At 54.7% G+C, this 15,459-nt stretch overlaps 1 long non-coding RNA gene across 1 annotated transcript; it reads right to left on the bottom strand.

Annotated features, from left to right (window-relative positions):
- Window positions 1-493: 493 nt before the first annotated feature.
- LOC134470861 (uncharacterized) lies at window positions 494-3,985 on the bottom strand. Its single transcript, XR_010040049.1, has 2 exons — window positions 3,298-3,985; window positions 494-1,725 (listed from the first exon to the last, which is right to left on the bottom strand). It is a non-coding gene; the product is annotated as an uncharacterized LOC134470861 (long non-coding RNA).
- Between the last annotated feature and the right edge of the window lie 11,474 nt (window positions 3,986-15,459).

Below are 15,459 nucleotides of genomic sequence, written 5' to 3'. Positions count from 1 at the left end.
GGAGGCAGGATCTCGCAGTGCTCGCCCCGCCGTCTGGGCAGGCACAGCTTGCTAACTCTTTCAGCCTCAGCTCAGTCAGACTTTGTTTCCTAGGACATCCTGGAACCTCCCCTGGGCCTGGGAAGCCAGGTGGGAACAGACACAAGGAACATGGCCTTGCAGGACCAAACCAGGCCGCAGGAGCTGGGGAGTACAGGACACTGTGTGTCTTTCCCTCCCACCTCATGTCAGACGCAGCTGCAGTTTAATATCTTTCCCCACCCCTACCTCCACCCCCGCCCGCACCCCAGATTTGTGCATTGTCTTTTGGTGTCTGCTGATGGTTCTCCAGAACCTCTCAAGTAGCCAGCAGACACCTGCACTCTGGCTAGTCTGGGGTGGGCTCAGGCAGGTAGGTGTTGGATTTGATACAAAGGAAAGTATAACTCCCAACCTGATACGACAACTTCATGTCCCCCAAAATGGTAGAAGGAATTCTAAGGAACAACAGAGGTTAACAGCAGGAAAGCTTTATTGAGAGATAGCTGCTGAGCAACAGGAGGGGACCTGAAAGCAAGCTGGCACCAAGGTCATTTCTGTAGGAACTGTGTTAGTGTATTGGTTACTGATGAGTGTATCTAGGAATGTTTTATACAGCCAAATCATAAGGTGGGGTATAGTGTGGGTTAAACTGTAACCAACCAATAAGATGTTAAGTATAGCCACTCAGTAGGGCAGGTATGTGGAAGGAGCATTTTTGGGAAGGAATGGGTTTGGGTGCTTTGGTCACCTGCTCGGTGGTTGATATCTTATCTGGACTTCACTGGACCAGGAGATACCAATTATAGTTCCAAGTTCCTGCTTATCCTTAGGGAGATGTGTGGGCCTTTACATCTCTATCTTTTTTTTTTTTTTTTTGGTACTGGGCATTGAACTCACGACCATGCACTTGCAAGGCAGGCGTTTATGCTGCTGAGCTAAATCCCCAGCCCTACATCTCTATCTTGAGGCCTGGCCTTCAACAGGTGCACCTCCAGCCCGGGTTCTAAAGCCTTCGTGTTTTCTGCTGTCTTCCTTGAGTGTTCAGTCCCCCACTGATTTCTATCAAACTTAGCTGCCTGTAGTAACTTCACTTTCCTGTGTGTAACATTACCCTCCTGTGCTCTCAGCATGAGACTGGGGTTTGGTCAAGGTCTTAGGAGCCTGATCTTCTTTTATCCCTTGTTGTAGTCAGGGGTTGTGAGGAGAACAGTTAAAATCAGGACATGGAATTTATAATATTATTTTATGATGGTCACCCAGAAAAAGCATTAGTGCAGGAAATCTATCCACAACACCAAAGACATAGAATATTCAGCCAAGGTCCTGAATCCCACAGCAATGTCCTGCATGAGTCCAGATGAAAACCTAGAGTCCCTGACAGTGCCTCCCATGAGTCCAACTGGAGGTCTAGAGCCCACAACGACTCACACCAATATGTTTTACAGATCAGAGCCTGGAAAGGCCCAAAGGTCAGCGGTAGAAGCCAGAAAGTCCATGCCAGCGAGGTTTGCTGGTAGGTTGAGGGTTCTACACTGGAGCCGAGAAGTCACACTCACAACAAAGACCAGGGATGTCCTGAAAGGCACCACAGCCATCCTCAGTGACACGGAGGCCTGAGCTCCTCCCATGAGAAGCACAGTCGGGTACATGCCAGGAAGCGAGCGTGACGGGTTCATCCTGGAGACCAAGCAGCACACATCTACCCTGGAGCCAGGAAGCAATGCTCGATGTGAGGACCAGAGCTTCTCCAGAACCAACGGCTCAAACAAAAACACATAGGAGAACCCACAATGCCTCAATGCCTCAACACCTCACTTCTCCTCCATGTCTCTGTTTATGCTGGCAACTTTCCTTAGGTGGGACATCTATTCTCAGCACCATGCCGATGTAATCTAGCTGGTGTTAAGTTGCCCACCAGTTTCTGATCCATAACAGCCCTCCCATAAAGGAACTAACAGTCTGATGTGGTAGGCACCTGTGATCCCAGAATTTGGAGTCACAGAGCCAGAAGGAATGATAAGTTCCACCCCAGCCTGAGCATTTTAGGAACTTAGTGGGATTTGGTTTCAAAATAAGAAAATAAAAAAATGCAGGTGTAGCTTAGTGAGAAATCCTGGGTTCAATCATTCATGTTGCCAGAAGCAAAAGCAAAATGAGATAAAAGAGCAGAGGGGTGAGAAATGGCACTCCAGTTGTCCCTACTCCCAGGCTGGCTGGAGGCAGTGGAAGCTGCAACAGACAGAGCTCTGCTGTGGGACCCCATCAGACAGGAGTGGGCAGGAGGCCCCCAGGCCAGGTCTGTGAGGGGCTTGGTGCTGTTACGTCTCATTTGACGAAGAGCCCAGAAAAGACCGCATCTTCCCACTCACTGGATGGGGGAAACTGAGGCTTAGCTGAGAGCACAGAGCCCAGGAGGCTATGCTCAGAATTCGGGGAAGTTGGTGCCAACCCTTGGAGTGCCCTGTCCTCCCTCCACCTTCCCAGGCTGGACGCCCAGCCTTGCCTCCTGATGTGCCCCCCACCCCCATCCGCCATCTCTCCTCCACTGGGGAGGTGGATCTGTAAGAGAAACTGAAAGCACAGAAAATGCAAGTCACCCAGGGGACTTTTTAGAAAACAGATCTTCTGCTCACCCTGGGCCAGGCCCTGGTCCAACCCGTAGCACGTCTGCCACTTGTACTGTGGTCAGGCTGGGGCGAGGGGGTACAGTAGTCCCACTGGACCCCCCTGGTTTCTGAGCCTGTTTCCTGAGTGCCCATCCTTCAGCGCTCTGCCCATTTGGGGGTTGAAGGGTTGGTGGCGGCCACGTAGGAGGCCAGGGAAGTCCACCCTGGCTGCAGCCCCCCCCCCCCCCATCCTACTGCCTCCAGCTGAGGCAGTCCCCCCACCAGGACAGCAGCTGGGAGAATGAGGGTGTCACAAGGCAGGCATCTGGGATAGGGTTGCCCTTGATAGCTGTCCTATGGGCTTCTGGCCTTCATTAGGGCCAGACCATGGAGGAGCTGTTTGCGACCCACTTTGCAGTTGAGCAAACTGAGGCTGAGAGAGGTTGTCTGTGCTGAAGCCCTCCCCACAGGAATCTTTCTGGCAGGGCCTTGGGAAGTGGCCTGCAACAACAGTGGTCACTGTCACAGGGGTCACAAGCCGCTGAAGAGCAGGGTCGTTAGATATTGGTGCCATCCACACAGGAAGAGCCTGTCCCTTTTCCATGGTCTGGATAGACTCCACTGGTGGGGCCCCAGAGGTTCCCCCAGGCTGTGAGTTTATCACACTCACCTTCCCAAAGAAAGGAAGCCCAGGAAGATCTAAAATAAAAATTGGGCAATGGCCTCTGTGCCTGCAACTCCACTTCATGCTGGTGTCTGAGACCTCTGCCTGCCAGCCTCAGTGTCCTCCGCTGTCCCTGGGCCTTTCTTCTCCCACAGGGAAGAGTTTCCCAGGTTGCTGTGTCATCAGCTTGTAAAGCCGCAAAGCTACTGTCTGCTGGATCCCTCCCAGGACATCTTAAAGGGACTGTGTTCTCCCTGCCCACACGTTTTCAAGATCTCTCTGGGGAACCCTGATAAAACGAGCCATCCGCAGCCAGCTCCTTGGCACTGGCCCTGAACTGACTGCTGGAAGTGTCCTAAGAAGGGACATGGCTGAGCCCATCTCTGCAGTGGAAAGACACTGTCTCTGTGGGTGTGTGCACGCACGCATGTGAATGTAGGAGTAGACACACAGACACACTGGTGTCTTTGAGTAAGGACACTGGGCACCTTTGCTGGCACCCCATGGTCAGCAGTGTCTCAGGCTGTGACCCCTCGGCCTGGGGGATTCATGCATCACAGTCCCCATGACCAGAAGCAGTGGATAATTTCCGGGTTGTGGAGTGAATTCCCCTCAGCTCCTTCTGAGCTCTTTGGTGTCTGTAAGATGAGAAAGCTGTGCAGATTGCATGCTGGACCATGGTGGTCCCACTCCTAGCTGCCTGGTCACAGTGATGCCTCTAGTAGCCAGCTGCGTCCTCCTGACCAAATGACAGGGCCTCAGGAGTTCATGCCTCCTCTGGGGGATTCATGGGGGGAAGGCCAGGTCTCCCCTACCTGTTCCTGCCTGCAGAGGTGCTGCATTGGAGAGGGCTTGGCTGGCTCTCATCACCCTGGGTGGAAACCAAAGGCCAGCGTCTCCTCATCTCACTGCCCGTAGCAGGGCTGAGTGTGGGTGGTCTGACACCCATGGCACCATGGAGGACAGAGGTGACCCTGGGATCTGGGAGAACAGGGACAAATGCCTCAGATGCTGATGGGCAGGCTGCACGCTGGAGTCTTGGCAGATGGCTGTGCCTGGGCTCCTCCACCTTGGAAAGGCCTGGAGGGCGCCGCTGCAGGGGACAGCTGGCGAGTATGCTCCTGCCCCGGCCTGCCCGCGGCTGCCCGCCCGCACATGCCCACCTCCAGGGCATCTGCAGCGCTGACATCGCTGGGCGCGGCCTGCCTGCCCCTATGCACCCCGGAAGCCTGTTCACCCAGGCAGCTGGGGTCTGCATTTCCAGCAGGGACCACATTTTCAGGGACCACAGCTCTGACCTGGTCGTGACCAAAGAGAGAGGTGAGTGGCGACAAAGGAAGGAAGGCCTGGCCTTGAAGGAGGATCCAAGGCACCTTGCCCATGCCAGAGACAGGGTGCTGGAGGCTCCAAGGCCAGGGAACTTTCCAAGGTCACCAGGCAGGGTCCATGGAGCAGGGGCCAGGTGGGGTCAGGGAGGATGACAGGCCAGGTGGTATGAGCCTGAGGCCTGAGGGCTCTCAGCCACAGAGCCCTCAGCAGGGGAATGATGAGCCATTCCCCAGGGCAAAGAGATGTGCCCAAGACCACACAGCCGGGTGTGGCCGCTCTGTCAGAGATACAGTGGATTCCCGGCGCATGGGGGTGACCGATGAGTCAAGGCCTCCGCCATTTGGAGCATTGTGCAGCCGTCCAGCAGGAGCGGGAGCAGCCCACTGATTCGGGGGACCAGCCCAGAGGCAGGGAGGAGCAGGACATGGGGCAGAACACGGGGCCTGCCTTCAGCCCTATGTCCTTCTGGGGCTGGAAGGGTCAGGCTGAGTTGGACACCGCTTTGTATTCATGAGCATCTGCATCCAGCAAAGCCCTGTTTCCAGCCTCAACCTGTCCTTCCCACCCTCTCTGCCTTACACCCCAACTTCCCTCTCCACAGCAGGGGCTCTGTCTCCCCTTCAGCTAGGTGGAGCCCCACAGCCACCTTCTGCAGATGGAAGAGACCTCACGGCAAGGATGGTGAACAGAGGGGATGTTAACTACTTCCTCTTTTCTTCCAGCTTGAAACAGGATGCAATGGCTGGAACTGTGGCACTGTGCTGGACCACAAGGAAACCTGTGGTGTGGAAGCCACGAACAGCAGGGCTGAAGGCAGAGGGAAACTGCGACCGGACTTCTCGATGTAAGAAAACAAACTGTCTCTCACTTGGAGGCCATTGTAATTTTGTTTTCTTCCAACCCTCACTGTTGATATCAATTCTAGTTTGCAAAAATAACTTAGGCTGCACTGTGACTGGGCAGCTTACTCCTCCCCAAGGCTCCTTCCCGGGAGCCCTGCTCCTCCCCACCCCCGCCCTCAGCCCCTGTGCCTGCTTTTCGCTGACCCACGTCTGTAACACATGCTCGCACACACACACACACACACACACACACACACACACGTGGGCACAAGGGGAACCCCCCTTCTCTGTCCCACTGCTGAATTTCTTCTGCTGCTGCCTAAATACACTGTCCCACCCAGGCCCACACGGTCAGCTCCGTCCTGCCCCCATGTCCCCGGCCCTGGACCAGTGCCCAAAAGCACCTTGTCTGTTTGTCAGTGTTGCTTGCTCCCCAAGTAGTCCCAGCCCAGCACCTCAGTCATCAGCAGCCTGGAAGGGGGAAAAGTCCTCACCCCAGAGCCCAGGTGCCAGGGACACTGCTCACAGCTCCAGGTCTCCCCAGGGCATGCCTGATCATATGGTTTGTCCATGCCAACTGCCCCTTGGCCCAGCCTGCACTCAGCCAACCGCTAATGACAGGGGCTGCCGGCTCCTTTCCTGGCCCTGGCTCAGTCTACTGTCTCAGCCACAGAGCCCTCAGCTGGGGAGTGTGGGTGCAAGGTGGTGGCCAGGCGCAGGTGCTCTGTGGCTTGGAGGAGAGCCGTCTGCTGGCACGTGGCATCGGTCTGTGTCTCCTCCTCTCCCCGCAGGCCAGACCAGGCTGGGGTGGCCGCCCTTGCTCAGGGAGTCGGGTCTACAGATCGCTTGCCACCAGGCTTGCTGCCAGCCTGAGTGTTTAGGGCAGCCCCTGGGGACTGTGAGTAGGGTCCTATGTCGGGGGGCTGCCTCCTGCTGCCAACCCCACCCCCTCACCCTATGGCAGGCCCAGAGCCTCCCCTCCAAGTCCCTGAGGCCTCAGGGCACCCTGCCACATACAGCACTCCTCACTATGTGCCCCTTGCCCTTTCTCCCTGAGCCCCTCCCGCTGAGGTGAAGGGGGCTGAGGCAGGACTGTCTCCCTCTGGCATTTTGATTTCTTGAGGGCTGCCTGACCTCCTGTGGATGGAACCCAGAGCCTCGCATATGCTCATCAGGTGCTCTTCCATCGAGCTGCACCCCGAATTCCACTGGGAACACTCCCAGATACTCTGATCCTTGAGGCATTCAGAGTCAAGGCCATCTTGCTGGGATGGGAGGCTGAGTTCAGAAGGAGCTGTCATTGTGGATGTCCCTGGAGATCCAGGCTGGGGCTGTTATCTCGTGGCTGCAGGGTGTTTTCCCCTGTCAGATAAGGGGGTTCCTGCACCTCTGAGACTCCAGACTTGAACCCCAGCCCCCTGTGTCTGCCTAGCTCTCTGCCCACCCAGCCTTTTCTTTTCTCCCATGGAGAATGCAGCCCACCTCAGATCCGAGGTGGCCTCTGCAAAGGCCCACAGCACTTGGTCGAGGCTGGCGGGGAGGCCGAGGCTGGGCAGTGGTCACCCTGTGCCCCATACCCTCTGTCCCTGTATGGCAGAACCCTGTGGCCCTTGGCCTGGGCTGGCTTCTTTTCTTGTCCTACCTCCAGCTAGGCCTAGATTCCCCACACCTGGATGTGCTTCAGAGGCTCTGGGGCTGCTTGCTGAGCCCAGCCCTGTGCTTTTCCCCAGTCCCGAGGCTGCCAGCAATGCCCCTGCTAGGAGCTTCAGCTACCCTCAGTAGGCGGTGGGACTAAGGCACAAGGGCAGGTGGGGCTGCCCTTGACCTGTAGTCACAGGTGAGGCCACACCAGCCTGCTCACGCAGAGCCTGGCTAGGTGTCCCTCGCTAGGATCCAGCTATCCTCCGCTGCTGGAAGGCTCACATCCCTCATGTGGCAGGTTAGAGATGGATGCACTCTCACACCTGTCTGGGAAGGAAAGAGGCCTAAGAGGCCCACAGGCCAGGATACATCCACCTGCTGGGTTAGATCGGGGCGACAGTAGCGGTGTCCTTGCCTGGTCCCATCTCAGATCACACGAGATGTAGCCCAGCAGCAGATAAGCAAGCAGGGCCTGTGTATGTCTTTCAGGGGACAGTGACCCCTGAAGCAGTAGTCTCAGGCGACCTTGACCTCAGGCCCCAAAAAGGAAACCCCGGAGGGTGGAGGTGGCTGAATGCCCACCGTGCCCTCTGCCCTGGCCCAGCCCTGGCTGCTGTCACACACTCCAGTGACGCATCCGTGCCCTCTGCGCTCGCACACGTAGCCAGCCGGTCTTCCCCTCCGGAGTTTCCCTCCAGTGCTGGGTGTCATCTGACTTCTGCTTCTTTCTTTCCCTGTCACCAGGGTTGACAGGAAGGACTGGGCATTCGAGGTGTCCTGATCTGTGTGGGGCTTTGGAGGCAAGGGAGGAGAGCGGCCAGGACAATGGCAAGTGTGTTCTCCCTGCTGAGCCCAGCCGGGGCACCAGAGGACACTGAGGGCCACCACCCTCCCAGCCCGTGAAGGCCGCCTGTGCTGAGCGGAGCCTGAAATGCTGTGTTTCCTGTCCCTGGCTCTGATGGTGTCTTGGCTGGCAGGGGCCATGGCCCACAGGCCAGTTGCTGGGCAGCACCCAGGATCGCTTGCCATTGGTGGGTTGGAGGGCAGCTCTTGAGCGAGTACAAAGGGGCATTGATAGGCCGGGCTGGCGAGTCTCCATCAGAACACGGGGAGGACAGGAATAGCCCAGCACGAGCGCCAGCAGGGCTGGGCCACTGGTGCTAGAGGGTGTCGGCTTTCCGCTTCTTCTCCAAGCCTGGGCAGCCGGGCTGCAGTCCCTAGGGGGGTGCTCACCCCAGCCTGGGTAGGGGGCTTCCTGATGGCTCCTCCTGCTGCCAAACACCAGGCAAGAGAAAGAGCAAGGCGGTGGGTAGTGAGAGGAATGGAGGAGGAGGGGAGAGAAGGCACACCTGTCTCAGTGGCTTCCGGGATGTGAGTGCCACTGGACGTCCAGGGGCCCCAGAACAGGGCTTCCCGATCCTTCTCTCAGGGGGCTGAAAGCGGAAGGCCTCGTGCTCCGGGATCGACTCACATGTATGTGCAAACCCCAAGCTCTTGGGCCACAGGCACCTTTTTGTTACTTTTTCTGTCCGCCGTGTCCCTCAGGACAGGCAGAACAAGGGAGAATGGAGCCCTTTCCGCCTGGCTCCTCCTTATGGGACTTTTTTCTGTTGCTAATAACAACGCCACAGCCCGGATACATTAGGAAGAAAATCGGTGTATATGCTGATGACTTGCATGCTGGCAGAGGTAGCCCAGGGCACCATGTGTGACAGGCAGGGAGCATGTGCCTGTGTAGCTATGTGCCTTCTGCCGTCTCTCCCTGGTCCTCTTCAAACAAAACCACCAAGATTCAACCACAAGGGTTCCACCCTAATGACTCTAAGCCTGGTCACCTCCTGAAGATCCCCCTCTCAGCCCCATGGTCACATTGACTGCCCACCATCCCACTGTCTCAATGTAGAAATTAAATTTCAACACAGGAAGCCTGGGGGCACAGGCTCAAACCATGTCCAAACTCCAACACACCTAGAAACAGGGTTTTAAAATTTGAGTGTGCTAAAAAACCAACACTGATCATGTTTTGAGGAAGTTAAGTAGTAGCTCAGTTAGTTGTTAGTGATAGAAACTGAAAATTCAAAGGCTTAGGTCATACAGAAGCCCTTTTTCTTGAATACAAAAGAAAGCCGGACATAGGCAATCTAAGTCTGGCTTGGCAGCTCTGTAATGTTACTGGGAATTTTTTCCTCTACTTTGCATAGCATCTAACTTCAAAGTAGCCTCATGGTTCAAAATGGCCCCTGAAGATCAACCATCACAGCATGAAGTAGGCATAGGGAGCAAAAAGAAGCTGTAGCCTGGGGTAGATATTGCAGAACAACCACTGTCATGTCCCTGATTTTATTTTGAGAGGCGTTGTACCCAGATGACTTTGTAGCAAGAGGCAGCAGTGAGATGTAAGCAGAATTAGTGGAATGAGGTTCTGAAAAGCTGCTTAACAGGCCAGACATTTAGAAATGGATGCACAGAGCAGCTGGATCCTTCTAGAAGGCAAATTTTCAAATACGTAAGAGGAAGTAAACTACTCTTTTCCTCTCCATGGCCCCAGGCCTGTGACAGTGTGTTTGGGACTCAAATCAGAGAGAGGAAGGCACAGTGTACTCCTGGACCTGAGATCAGGAGGTAAGTTCAGGGGTAATTTAAGTCTCCAGGAGTGGGGAGAACATAAGCATGTGGTATTGTGTTGTATTTACCCAGCAGGATGTCCGGACAGTCACCGAGAATGCTAGTGACAAAGGACAGGGGTGAACAGAAGGTTTACAGTGTGACAGAAGGAGGAGACTGGCGCTCCAAGCGTGTCTCCTGTGGTGGTCACAAGGTGACCAAATGTCTGGCTGAAGATGGGCATCAAGAGACGAGACCAGGTCGGCTTTTAAAGCTTCCTGCAGCTGCCTTAAATCCATGCACGCGTGCATGGTCTTCCCTTACAAAGGCTGTCAGTGCAGGCAATTTAGAAAATGAAGGTGAGTGGGAAAAGAGCAAACAACCCCCTGCCCTGAAATGACAGCCGTCTGTCCTTTGGTACAATCATGGTGGACTGCAGAGGTCCCTGGGATGTGTTTACGTCTGGTGCCAGCTACCGTAGGCTGGCTGCATCTGGCTAGTCTTGGCGGGCACCGCCCTGTTGTGTCCTGCCGGAGGTGTCCTGCCGGAGGTGTTGGGGTGGGACTGGGGTCCCCTGTCCTGGCCTTCCACTTTTCTTGGAGTCCTTGCTCTCAATCCAGCAAAGAAGGAAGAAGCGGGGCTCTTAGCGGAAAATGGGGGAGTCAGGACCGGGATGGTGAGAAGCAAAGGTTTAAAGTGTGGCAGGAGAGAGAGAGAGAGAGAGAGAGAGAGAGAGAGAGAGAGAGAGAGAGAGAGAGAGACAGAAGAGTGCTGTCTTAGGAACAAAGTGAGCTGCAGAGCAGGGGCCCCCACTTGGGTGCCTGGGGAGTTTGGGGTGCACTTTATATTTACAGGGCTCAGCTGGATTCTAAAATAACTGCTCGCAGGTTTAATCTGTGTCTTTCTGAGTCCTTCCCTCGTGGAAAGACAGTGTGCTGGCTTTGTGTCCTGAACCTGCCCAGTGGTCCACGAGGAGGTTTAGAGGAGATGCTGTCTCTGGGCCATTTCTATGGGCCTCAGAAGGGGCTTTGCCCGCTGGAGCTGCTGCCCACAGGATTTGCTTGCTGAGGGCCTCTGTGAACAAAAACATGACATCTTCCCGGGTTAAATTAAACACCTGTGTGAGCCTGGCACCCTGCACTGCTAGGGCAAGAGGCAAGAGGAGCGTGGTGGGGAAGTGTCCCCCACCCACAGCAGGAGGGGACACAGGTGACTCTGACACCCAGAGACAGAACCTTTCCCAGCTGGCCTGCGCCTCTGCTCACAGACACGGCGCCAAACCCACGTCCATCACCCCCAGCTTGCAAGGGCCGAGGAGCCGAGGACAACTCCATGCAGGAGGAAATATTTGTTTGGAAAGCTAGTAAAGCAAAGAGTCGGGGCTCTTGCCACCAGACCACCCTAAGGAACCCAGATTTGCCAAAGGGCTTCATAGGGACAGCTAGGGACCAACATGGTGGGACAGGGGTGAGACAGAGACCAGGATGACAAAACAAGCCCCCGGGCGCAATAAACTCTGGCCCTTAGTAGCATGGCGTGTGTCGGGGGACCTGTCATAAGGCTCCCATTAAATTGCACAGAGGGAAGCTGGGCATAAATGAGAAAGTGTTAGCAAAACAACAACGAACTCTAAAAAGCGTCCTCCTGCGGAACTTGCTTGTAGTTGACTTAAAATCACTGCTTTTGGAGGTCACAGAGCTGGGCAGTGGCTACTGGTTTCCCGGGGCTTTGCAGCAGCCCGAAGCCTTTCCCTGACACACAGCCCACAGATGCCTAATACAGGGGACAGAACTGAGGCAAAGGGCTCGTCATCTCCTCCTTCAGTGGCGACTGTTTGCTTTCTTAACCCTTGGTCAGATTCTCCTCAGCTCTGTGTGAGACTCACTGATAATTTAAGAAACACTGTGTCCAAGGCACCACCGGGGGTTGGCCTGACTTGCTTTTCCTCCCCCCATCCTGGTGCTGCTTTCTCAGCAGCTCGTGTGACCTAGCTGAAGGCCAGTCTATCTGTGCAGGGCAATACGGCCAGCTGTAAGAGGAACTCAGCAGTTGGCCACCAGCTGAGTGACGTTGGCCACCAGCTGGCCACAAGGACGAGGCCCAGCATGCTTTGTGCAGGATGACGTACCAGACCAGAGCCTCTAGGGCTCAGCCCCGGCCTTCTGGTGGTCTGGGGCTGTCCTGGGGAAAAACCATGTTTGGCAACCGCTCTGTGGCCGTGAGAACTACTGGCTGGCAGCCCATCCTGCAGCTCTCTGCTCTCGGCTCCCTTCAACCAGAGCCCCAGTTTGTCCCCTTCACCCCCTCAAGACATCTTTGCCTGTGGCGGAGTGCATGCGTGTGTGCAGTTGGTGGCCAGCCTCATGTCAGGTCCTGGGCCAGAAGCTCCCTTCGGCAGGGTGTGCCGGGGAGGGGAGGAGGGCCAGTGTGGGGGAGAGCTGGGAGTGGGGAGTCGGGCGCTGCTCCAGCCTTTGGGAGCCGGGTGCTGTCCGACTCTGGAGCTTTCAGCCCTGCTCTAGTCATCCTTGGTGACGGGCTCCTTCTGTACTGATTGTTCTACTTATGTTATTTTTCAAATAGCTTATGACTACCATGTCATAAAAATTCTTCTGTGACTTGTGCCTCCATGCGATTCCATCTTACGGTCAAATCGTGGTTTACCCAACCCAAAGGCCATTTAGGTCCCGTTATTTTAGTGTTTACTTGTTGCAGGGCAGGATCTTGAGCATGTTAGGAAAGTGCTCTGCCACTGTTTTAAATTCGAAGAGCAATGACGTGATGGCCAGCCCCTCCTGGGAGCTCAGTCTCTGCACATTTCTTTCGGTGTTTTAAGAATTAATTTCTAAGGGGTGGGGCAGGTTAATTGCAGGCCCAGCCCCTCCAAGCACACATGCACCTTAGGAGGGCCTGGTAGGGGTCCAGGAGGCCCAAGAGGCAGCTGGGGACCCTTGAGCAAGGAGTCTGGAGCCTCCCCCTGGTGACCAAGGCACTACCACCACCACCGCGGTGCCTTGCTGTCCTCCAAGCAAGGGGAGGACCTGGATACCTGGGAAGGAAAGTGGGGGGGTGATGTTGATGTGCATCTGTCGAGAAAAGCACTTCTTCAAGCCCCAAGTAGAGGTGCTATTCCCAGAGGGACGGGGGACAGAAGGCACGTAAAAAACCCCCATCTGCAGGGGCTCAATATCACCCCAGACCGAAACCTCTCTGAGAATGGAAGGGGCTGAGGAAGGTGAACTCATTCACCACCCAGAGCCGAAGGAAGTAGGGCAGCCATTGGTTGCCAAGATGCCGGGATTCACTGTCGGGAAAGCAAGAAAAGGAAAATCACGCAGACCTACAGATCCGTCTCCTTTTGAACAGACTGATGCCATAGCCAGCATCAGCCATGTGGGTGAACATGCTGGATTATCTATCGCGTGGGGACTTTCCTGCGGGGCTGGGTCTCCAGACAGTCGTCCAGCCAGCCGAGAAGTCAGTCGCGTGGCTGGTTAACTCCAGCCGTGGCCTCCTGGTGCATTTGGTACTGCTGTGGGTCCATGTTTCTGTTTTTCCCTGCTGTGCGGTTGATGCTAACGTGGCTCAGGAGTCCAGCCATGTCTTGATGCTGAATAATGCTTCCCATGAGACTCGGAAGCAAGCGCTAAAAGGCTTTTGGGCCAGAAACAAGCACAGCCTTCTGCTCATCAGGTGGCGGCCGTGGCCTGAGCACCAGCGGCTTCCATCTGGGAGGCCTGACCTTCGGAGGCCTTTCTCTCTTTTTCTTTTGTTTCTGCTCTGTATCTCTTTGCAAAAGTACACAAGGAAGCTCTTTTTCTTTTGGTTTTTCTTTGAGACAGGGTCTGGCTATGCAGTCCAGGCTGGCCTTGAACTCCTTCTTTATATAGTAGTCCAGGTCGGCCTGGGATTCATGGTGATCGTCCTGCCTCAGCCTCCCCAGGGCTGGGATTACAGGCATGTGCCACCATGCCCAGCCACAAGGAAGATTTTAAAGGCATGTTGTGCATTTTAAATGACCACACATGACTCAGTGTCTGTCAAAAAAACCTTCACCTTTAGTTTATATCTTATGAACTTGGGACTACTTTAACTTGGAAAGTTGTAAAAGGGTGTTTTTTCTCTTTGTACTCCTCTAAGTGTAAGTTAAAGAGTAAAGGGTCAAAACCTCAAACTTGGCTTTTTTTTTTTTTTTTTTTTGAGACAAGTTCTTGCCATGCAGCTCAGGCTGGCCTTGAGCTCACTTGGTAGCCCAAGCTGGTTTCAAATTTGTAATGATCCTCCTGCCTGGGCCTCCCAAGTGCTGGGATTGACAGGCATGCACCACACCTAGCAAATTTGGCTTTTTGATCAGTAGGGAAAATGAACAAAGGTCCCATCTAGCAATTTACAGACCTTCTCTCTTTCCCCCTTCTGTTGTTGTTTATAGTGTTAACTAACAGGAGGACGGGTATTCAGAGTAACTTAAAAGTATTCCAGGAAACCCTGTAATGATTTAGATAAGGAAAAGGAGTGATAGCCTCTAGGGAAAATTCCAGGTGACGAGGGCATTCGTCTTACAAACCTAAAGGTAAGAAGATGGTTATTAAAATTTAGCATGGAAGAGTACACTCTGCTGAATATAACTGCTTTATATATTCTGTATGTGTGCATGTCTGCCCGTTCATCTGTGTTTAATAACTGGTTAAAGTACTCATAGCTGCTTCAATAGAAAATAGTTTTGAGAGGCTGGGGATTTAGCTCAGCTGCATAAGCGCCTGCCTGGCAAGCACTTCGATCTCCGGTACCAAAAAAAAAAAAAAAAAAAAAATAACGAAAAAGAAAAAAGAAAAGAAAGAAGAAAATATTTTTGAGTTCAAATTTTTTTTTAAAGGAAAGAATTTCTGGCTGGTGACGGTGGCCCATGGCTCGGACGGGGTACCGTCACACCAGTTCCCTTCCTTGGCAGCCTTGCTAGTGGTCCCATGACAGGTGCCCCTGGCTGAGGTCCAACTCCTCTCCCAATCCTAGTGGCCACTCAGTGTGGGCCTTCAGCTCCCCACTGGAGGGCTGGGTCCCACTTCAGCCCAGGACACGGGGTCACCAAAGGCCAGGAATCACGACCTGAGCCCAGAGCAGAGGTGGGGGACACCCTGGGGGTGGGCATCAGCCTCCCGGGGGCATTGGGGACCGGCCCTTGCTGCCTGCATCCTATTGTCCCCGGCTATGGCTGAGGACAGGGAGTGGTCACTGTCACCATGGCTCCTGCAAGGTCTGCTCATTGGCCTCGGCACCTGAAGTCATTTAGACTCTCGTCTGGTAAGAGCATGGCCAGGTTACACAGGAGCCTCGGTTTCCCTACGGCCCATGGACTCCACCTGTGATGGCCACGGCCCTGTCCCTTGTCCCTTGTCCAGGCAGCCCAGGCGCCATCCTTCGGGGCGTGAACATAGCACCCGTTGTCCTGGTGGGGGGATCCGAGGAGCTGGATGGGAAGAGAAGCTGGCAAGGCAGAAAGACAGTGTCCCAGCCCCAGCCGCCAGGCATCTGTCCTCCCTGCCCCATCCTGGCACCTACCCAATCTCAATGGCTGGAGAGCTTGCGGCACTCACCACATCCTCACAACCCAACTTCAGAGGGGCTGCAGAATGGGGTTTGTGCTAAACATACCCAGCTCATATCTGTACGGGCATCTCCCTGGGGTGTGCTTGGCTTTTCCTCACAAGAGCTGCTGCCTCATGATAACAACGTAGGTGCCTCAGCTCCAGCTATCATG

The sequence above is a fragment of the Cavia porcellus genome, unplaced genomic scaffold, assembly GCF_034190915.1.
Source record: "Cavia porcellus strain 051 isolate PalLab524CR breed Dunkin Hartley unplaced genomic scaffold, mCavPor4.1 scaffold_17, whole genome shotgun sequence".
NCBI classification, from domain to species: Eukaryota; Metazoa; Chordata; class Mammalia; order Rodentia; family Caviidae; genus Cavia; species Cavia porcellus.
The sequence above is the reverse complement of the archived record's forward strand: the minus strand, read 5'-3'. Positions and strand labels throughout refer to the sequence as shown.